The 8517-nt window shown below is 46.1% G+C and overlaps 1 protein-coding gene across 1 annotated transcript in view; it reads left to right on the forward strand.

The window, feature by feature from the left end:
* The window catches only part of GLB1 (galactosidase, beta 1), a 77041-nt gene that overhangs the window by 63745 nt on the left and 4779 nt on the right, over positions 1-8517 (forward strand). The window lies entirely within an intron of this gene.

Here is an 8517-nt window from a genome sequence, read left to right on the forward strand (position 1 = left end):
CACCCGCCCTCTCTTGCAGAGGCCTTCATCCTGCTGTCAGGTGTAACTTGACCGCTATCAGGTCTAACTCCTTTGTTCCCTCAGCTTCCTGTCAGACTTATCTCTCTGCCTCCACCCTCATTTCCTGCCTGGTGGCCCCTAGGAGGAAGTCTGAGCTCGAATCCCCTCCCCACCTCTTCCTCCATGGCCAGGAGTCTACTCATAATTTCTCCTACATTTTGTCAACTTTCTTTTCTGCCACCTCCCTTTCTGTGACCAGAATGGGAAATCTAGACTCATTAGAGCCAAACATCCAAACAGATTCCTCCCTGAGATCTCCCTGCTCCAGCCAGCGAGCATGCCAAAGGCACATGGTTCGAATCCCCCAGCCGCCCTGTGGGAGAAAAGTGAGCACCTTCCAGCCAGTGAGCTTGCCCTTATCCCTTTGACTCCTCCCATTCTGACCCCTTTGTCTTCTATTGAACTTTGGTGGCTTAGTGGGTAAGAATTTGCGCTGCCAACCCAAAGGTACATAGTTCAAATCCACCAACAATTGGGGGAAAAGCTGAGCCACCTTCTCTTGTTCATTCTACTGCTTCTGAAAACCTGTTTGACGGTCAGCTATGAGTCGGTTCCAATACGACACATCAGCCTCTTTTCATTTCTTTATTCTTTCCTTCCCTCCCGTCCCCAACTTCCCATGACGTACTTATCTGTAAAAACTGGCATTAACTCCTCTGAAAAACCTCCTCAGATGCTCAATACGCAGGGGTGAGCCAATGGTAGACTTCTCAGGTTCCATGAGAGACACTCCGGTTCGGTCCATCTGATTGATTCCCTTCACAGTCACCACCTGTCTGTCAGTGACGGCTTGCGTGCTACTACGAGGCTGAGCTGGTTTCTGCAGTTTAACCCCGACTGGGAGAGCTGGTCAAAGGCCTTCCAGAAAGCCCTGGGTCGCACTGCTCTGACCTGATGGACCATGGGGATGGCCCAGCCTGGGCTGCAGTTCGTTCAGTTATTCATGGGGTTGCTGTGCTACTTGGTAGCCGCTACCGGCAGGGCCTCAGCCCAGGACAGAGTTGGTCAGGTCCTCCTTTTTGTCCCACCTAGATTTAGGGATGCGACACTTCATTGTACTTGGGCCGGCATCTCCATTTCACTTCTGGCTGGTGATTTTTTTGGGGGGACCAGCAGATAACGTGCCCGGAGTATTCACCATCCTACCTCTTCAGGGGCTTGAGTGTCCGAATGTTCTAGATGAACAGATGGGCGCACAAAGGCCTGTGTTGTTGAGCTCCTGGGAGGAGAACCGGCCCTCGGGCTGTCTGTCCTTCTTTGTGCTGTGTGCTGTGGAGACAGACCAAGGAAGGCGAGAAGACTTGAGTTCAAGCCATTGGTGTGCAAAGTGGTTATAGAAGGAGCGCATGAGACATGCCAAGGAAGACGGTTCTGATTCAGGAATTCTGAGAAGGGCTAGAAACAAAGGTGTCGGAATGAAACCTTTAGATATTTTTGGAGGGGAGAGGGGGTTCGCCTTGGCCAGGTCATAAACATATTACACCCCGGAGTTACTGAGCCAAGTGTTCTGCCTGACACTGTTATCAGCACCACCTCCTTAAGCATCACAGGAGGTCTGTGTAATAGGATGTATGATTCTTGCCTCCAGCTTACAGATTAGCAAGGACACAGTTACAGAGGGCTAGGTCCCCTGGATGAGGTGCAGAGCAGGAGGGAGAACACGGACACCAAGCCCCAGGTGAGTGACTCAGAGGCCTGCGTGTAAAGCAGGCGAGATTGCATAGGATTCAAAGGCCGATAAGGAACTCGTGCTAACTGACCGGGGTGGGGGCCTCTTTTTGGTCTCCTGAGCCCTCTGCACCTTTACACGTGAAAAGTACATATACTCAGCATTTGTGAACCTGTTTGAGGGTTCAGACCCCAAAGCCCCATCCAGTCCTTATGTCCACACAAAAACTATGTCACTGTTCAGATGCTTGACAGTCATAGCAGCATTATTCAAATGTTGGGGGTTTTGGTTGGGGTGTTGGTTTTTTGTTGTTGTTGTTTTTATTCATTTTAATGAAAGTTTACAGAGACTTTGGATTTCCATTTATTCATTGTTGCACTTTTCTGCCTTTCCACCCCACCCCCCAATTCACTCTTCTCTTTGAAAAGGAAAAGAAAAATTCTTTCGTTGTTATACAATCCCTCCCCCCCAAGTCCACTCCACTGTGCAGCCTTCATTCTGGACTCCTGTCATGACAATAATACCTGATCATATATCCCTTTTAAACAGTTCTCTCCCTCATCTGTTTCAATGCAGTATACATTACTTACCCCTCTTTCACAGTCTCCCCCCACCCTTATGTCAGTCCTCTTTTATAACAGTGACATTATACAGTATTTATCTTTTTGTGACTGAGATATCTCACCCAGCATAATGTCCTCCAGGGTCACCTATTTTGTATAATAGTTCATGAGTTCCTTGTTTTTCAATGTAGCGTAGTATTCCATTGTGTGAATATACCACAGCTTCTCTATCCATTCGTTTGTTGATGAGCACTTGGGTTGTTTTCCAGCTCTTTGCTGTTGTGAACAAAGCTGCGATAACCATGGGTTAAATGTTTTTAAATAACCATGGCTCAAATGTTTTTAAAAGCATTGTTCACCATAACTGAAAAGTAGAAACAATCCATATATATGTCCACTTGCAAATGGGTCAAGAAATAAAAATGCAGCTCACTCCCACAGTGGAATATTGCTCAACTATTATAAACTACTAGTGTTCCAGGGTGGAAGAACCCTGAACACTGTCATGTTAACTAAAATAAACTGATCCCGAGAGACCGTGTATTATATGATTGCATTTACATGGAAGCCCGGAATAGGGAAATCAGATTAGTGGTTGCCTAGGACAGGGGTAGGGAGCTCTGGTGGCCTAGTTGTAAGAAGCTGTGTGTCCATCGCAAAGGCAGGTGGTTCAAATCCGCCAGTTGCTCCGCAGGAGAAGGATGGGAGGTCTCTTCCTGTGCTGTTTGTTGTGGTCCATGCTGGAGAGAAGTGGACAGTAAATGCTAAAAGATAGGGGTTCATGTTTGAGATGGTGAAAATGTTCCGACTTTACATGAGGGAGGCGTAATTCAGAAGTATATACTAAAAAAAACCAAAAAAACCCTAAATATTTTAAAATATACTAAAATTGTTGTTGTTGTTGTTATGTGTCATCGAGTCGCCTGCGATTCATAGCGACCCTATGTACAATGGCCCTAAACTCTGCTCTGTCCTGTGCCAGTCGCACTGTCTCTGACACTCCCATCCCGATTATCCCAGTCACTGAATCAATCCACCTCATAGAGGGCCTTCCCCTCCTGCGTTGTCCCTCCACCCTCCCAAGCATGATGTCCCTCTCCAAGGACCTCCTTACAACATGTCCAAAGTATGTCAGACAGAGCCTCAGAATCTTTGCCTCCAAGGAGCAGCCTGGTTTAACCCTCTCTAGGATGAATCTGTTTGTTTTCTTGGCAGTCTATGGTACCCTCAATACTCTTCTCCAGCACCACAGCTCAAAGACATCAGTTCTCCTTCTATCCTCCCTAGTCATTGTCTAACTCTCTGATGCATAACAATTGATTGTAAAGACCATGGTCTGTATCAGATGCACCTTAGTCTCCAGAAAGACACCATTGCTCTTCAGAACTTTGAAAAGGTCCCTAACAGCAGACTTTCCCATGGCAATGCGCCTTTTAATTTCCTGGCTACTGGTGCCAAGAGTGTTGACTGTGGAGCCAAGCAAACTAAAGCTGTGTACAATCTCAATCTCTTCACCATCCATCCTGATGCTGCCAATTGGTCCAGTGGTGAGAATCTTTGTCTTCTTGACATTGAGCCTCAATCCATATTGGAGGCTGCAGTCCTTGACCCTCTGCAGCGGGTGCTTCAGGTCCTCCTCAGTTTCAACAAGCAGGGTTGTGTCATCTGCATAACGCAGATGCCAAAACCGCGCGGCATTCGTTCCTCAGGCCACACAGAGGGGGCATACAGAAGCCTGCCTGGCAGGGAAGGTGGACAGCTAAAGGGTCCATAGAACTTCCCGCCCATTTTCTCAGGTAACATTGAAGACGCCAAAACCGCACGGCATTTGTTCCTCGGGTTAAGAAAAACCTATCTGCAGGACAGTTCTGCAGGACACATCGCCTTCGCTCGGGAAACATTACCACTAAACTTCAGAGACATTGGTTCCAACATAAGAAACTACCAGAAGCCGAAGTGTTTGGAATCACAGAAGCCAAGGATGCTTCATATATAAGCTATTAGATCAAGGACTGGTCAATGGGAGATAGATGTGAAGGGAGTGGGTAGAAGCGGATGGGTATCCTGGTGGATGGTGGAGCAGGGAAATAAGTGGATAAAGACACGTGTGCCAAAGGCAGGGACAACACTGACACTAATGGTTAACTCCACAATAAGGGATATACTTTTAATTTGCTGGTCTGTCTGATACTTCTCTAAATCTGAACATTCAGATTAAGACAGACTAGAAAGAAGGATTGGCCATCCACTTCTGAAAAAGCAGGCCTCTAAAAACCCTATACTAAAATTAGACACCATAAATGTTAATTATATCCCAAAAAACTGTTGTCCCAATGGCTGGAAGAGGTCGACCCAGGGGACCCATGGGCCCCAGGTGGAGCAGGTAGGAAGTCAGAGGACATGTGTGTGTCACGCATAAAGCAGAGCACACACATTTGGATTTTCCCTCATGAGAGGGTCCTTTCGCTGAGTATTATCTTCGGCCAGCCCCTGATGGTCTCAGCCTCAGAAGCGACAGAGCTGAGTCCCCACAGGACGGTGAGTCTGGACTTCTGATGGTGTCTGTGAGGTGTGTCTCTAGCCTGTCTCTTGCCAGTTGGCCTCCTTCCCCCCACTCCCCTGGGGAGGCCCCCCGCTAGGCCCCTGATTTAGGTCTTCTGGCTTTTGTGATTCACTTGCTGTAAAGAAACTGCCTTGATTTAACAAGTAAAATCACTGATAAGAGTGATTAATGAGATAAAATATTACTTCTGGTTATTACGGTTTTATTTTTGTTGGATGTGGCTTTCCAGTTACATGTCAACTAGGACTTCAGGTGCCAGGGAAAGACCAGCTTCGCTCTGTCCCAGGCTCCCCTCTGATGATGACAGACACCCCCTAGGACAGTGTCCCCCTCTGGTGCTTGGCCTCCGAGGTGTCTGTGTCGTCTCTCAAAGGTGGCTTATCTGCCAGCCCTCATGTGCTGGTGCTGTCTATCTGTCCCTCAAATGAAAGTGGAAAAGTTGCATATTGATAGCCTATCCCTTTTCTAGCATATTTTATCATTTTCCTATAAATTTGAGTGCACAGCAGCAATGGTGCTGACACGGTTCAGGTGCTACCTCATTCTTCCTCAACTAAACGTGTGTTTTGAAAAGCTAAGATGCAAAATGAAATGCTGACTAAGAGCCATTTCGTTTTTCTAAAAGCAAGCATTCTTGTCTTTAAAAAGAAATCAACCATAGCACAAAGTGAAAGGGTTTATTAAGCCAGGATAGACATAGTACCTTCTTTTGTTGTTTTTTTTCTTGTGTGTACCGTCACATCAGATCCAACTGGTACATGAGGCGATAGCTCCTCCTTCTCCACAAGAACATCTGTTGGATTTGAACCCCGCGCCTCTGGGATTACAGTGCAACTTCTTGCCACTAGGCCGCCAGAGCTCCTTCAATACCTTCTGTTTTAAAACTATGTTTGTATCTTGATTTTGAAACAACCCTGCCTTCTTTGTAGGGTTTATGGAACCTTTAAACCCTGTCCTTGATGGCTCACTGTCTGTCTCTTGTCTCCATCCATGAGCAGAGAGATAGAGCCCAGGAGGACTGTGGGGAAAGGTCTGTAATAGAGGTGTGAGCCCAAGGCCACCTTACGAGACTGTAAGTGGCCTGCACTGCTAGGAGGCCATCAAGGCAATTTCAGCCCATATCAGCACCATGTGATAAAGTGGGTTTAAAGCCCCATGAGGTTTTCTAGGTAATAGGCTTTACAAACGAAGATTAAAGAGTAGCTCTCCTGGTCTTTTCCTCACAAAGCCTTTGGATGAACCATCAGCCAAATGCGTAACCACTGTACCAGCAGGGCCCCGAGCCTCCACTGGGTCGTTTCAGACAGAATGGCTGACAAGGACAAGGAGGGATAGTGGTGGCAAATGAAGCTGAAATCGTTTGGGATGGAAATATGAAGAGTTTCAGGTGCCAAGAAGTTTGGCATGTTCATTTTTACCTGCTTGCATTTGAACTCAGCCATAATGGAGAATATTTGTCTGTGGGGTTTGATGCAGGGAGGAAGTGATTCATTCTTTACTCAATATTTTATTCTTTGGCAGCTCCAGTTCTGTTTGAGTTTGTCCTGAGACACTGAGGAAACCATAAAGTTAATTCATTTATTTCCTTAAGACCAAGGAGGAAGCAAAGTTGTGTAAATTTCATCAACTACAAATCTGTTTGCAGACTCTGCAGGGCCAATTAACCCCTGAAGAAAGCGAAGGATTGGTTTTTCCTGTGTGTTTTGATAAAATCTATTTAGCATGGCCTCTCTCAGCAAGCCCTTCACTGGTTTATGTATTTATTGTTGTTCATTTTCTTTCCCTTTTTCCCCCCTCCCAAGTTAGTGCTACAGTCGCTCTCCGGGTGTGTGGAGATGAGAAACTCTTAATCTTTGGCCCTGGGGCCTTTTCTTTCCTATTCCAAGTGCTCCAGCCATCTAAGTGTCTTCCCACCCAGAGAAAAGCAAAGTCATCATTCACCGGCAGTGCGGCAGTGCGTTGCTATTGTTTTGTTTTTTTAAAGTTGCAGGCCACATTTGGGGAATTTAAAATGAGACCGTTAAAATCCTTTCTTTTTCTTTTTTTTAAATCCTTTGAAGTTTGGCTTCAGTCTCACGATATGATTGTATTTATCTTGAGAATTTAAGATAGACAGAGATCCGATCAACTAGAGAAATAGGTCAGGCATTTCCGGGAAACTAACATTTATCGAACCTCCATCTTCCTGTTACACAATCGCTGTAAGAATAGACTCACGCCAAGTGTCGTGAAGAGAGAGCAGCAGTGGATAGTATTTTGCTCAGTGAGCATAAGGTGGCCATGACTTGGAGACGAGGTGAGAGCACCTAACCACAGCTGCAGTCATCGGAACAATTCTTTTCACCTTGGTGATCACCAAAATAATAAAGAGTTGAGGTCAAGTTATGGTCAGAGAAAGTTAGGCTTTGTCGTGGAACTGTTTCATTGGGACCGCCCGGAGGCTGCCAAAGCCACGGCCAAGTGCTTGGGTGCAGTGGGGCCGTTTCATTCACTGACGGTGTGTCTGCTTTCAGCTCATATTTCCCAAAACATACACACTTCCCTTGTTTTTGTTGTTGTTGTTGTTGCTATGTGCAGTCACTTGTGACTCATAGCGACTCTGAAACCTGCTCTATCCTGTGCCAACTTTACTGACCTGACACACCTACCCTCATTACCCCAGTCACTGAATCAGTCCATCTCATCGATAATCTCCCTCTCATTCTCCATCCCTCTGCCCTTCCAAGCGTGACGTCCCTCTCCAGGGACTATTCCCTGCTTGCAACATACCCCAAGTATATCAAATGAAGCCTAAGAATCCTTGCCGCTAAGGAGCAGCCCGGTTTTACCCTCTCTAGGATAAACTTGTTTGTTCTTCTGGAAGTCCATGGTATATCCAACACTCTTCTCCAGTACCACAGCTCAAAGGCTTCAGTGCTCTTTCTGTCATCCCTAGTCATTGTCCAGCTCTCTGACACATAGCAAGCAATTGTGAAGACTATCACCTGGATAAAGCGCGTCTTAGTTTCCAGACTGAGACTTCACTACGTCCCTGACAGCCAGCTTTCCCAGTGCAATTCCTCTCTTGATCTTCTGGCTGTTGGTACCAAGAATGTTGATTGTAGAGCCAAGCAAACTAAAGCTGTTAACAGTCTAAATCTCTTCACCATCTATCATAATGCTGCCAGTCAGTCCAGTGGTGAGAATCTTTGTTTTCAGAAGGGTCTAGTCCTTGGAAAAAGACAACATGCTGGGAAAAGACAGCATGTATATGGGTTGTACTTAGCTTTTTCCTGTTAAAAATAAACTCACTCAAACATAGAAATAGCACTGGCATATTAATGTTCATGTACATGCCGTTAGGGACATGTGTTTATTTTCTTATGGGCATAGACTTTAGGAATTGAATTACTGGATCATAGACTATGCCTATGTCCAGCTTCAGTAGCTTCTGTCAGTTTTCCCAGGTGTCGGTGCTGACTGACGCCGTCTGGCGGTAGTTGGGAGTCTGCATTCTCCTACATCCTTATCTATAGTTGGTCTTGTAGCGCAGGCCCTGCATTTATCCCGACTAATCCTCCTCAACCAACATGTTATGCATCAGAGAGTTGGACAATGAGTAGGGAGGATAGAAGGAGAATTGACGCCTTTGAGCTGTGGTGCTGGAGAAGAGTATTGAATGT

The sequence above is a fragment of the Elephantulus edwardii genome, unplaced genomic scaffold (genome assembly GCF_000299155.1).
Source record: "Elephantulus edwardii isolate Elephantulus edwardi_28Jun2011 unplaced genomic scaffold, EleEdw1.0 scaffold00091, whole genome shotgun sequence".
NCBI classification, from domain to species: Eukaryota; Metazoa; Chordata; class Mammalia; order Macroscelidea; family Macroscelididae; genus Elephantulus; species Elephantulus edwardii.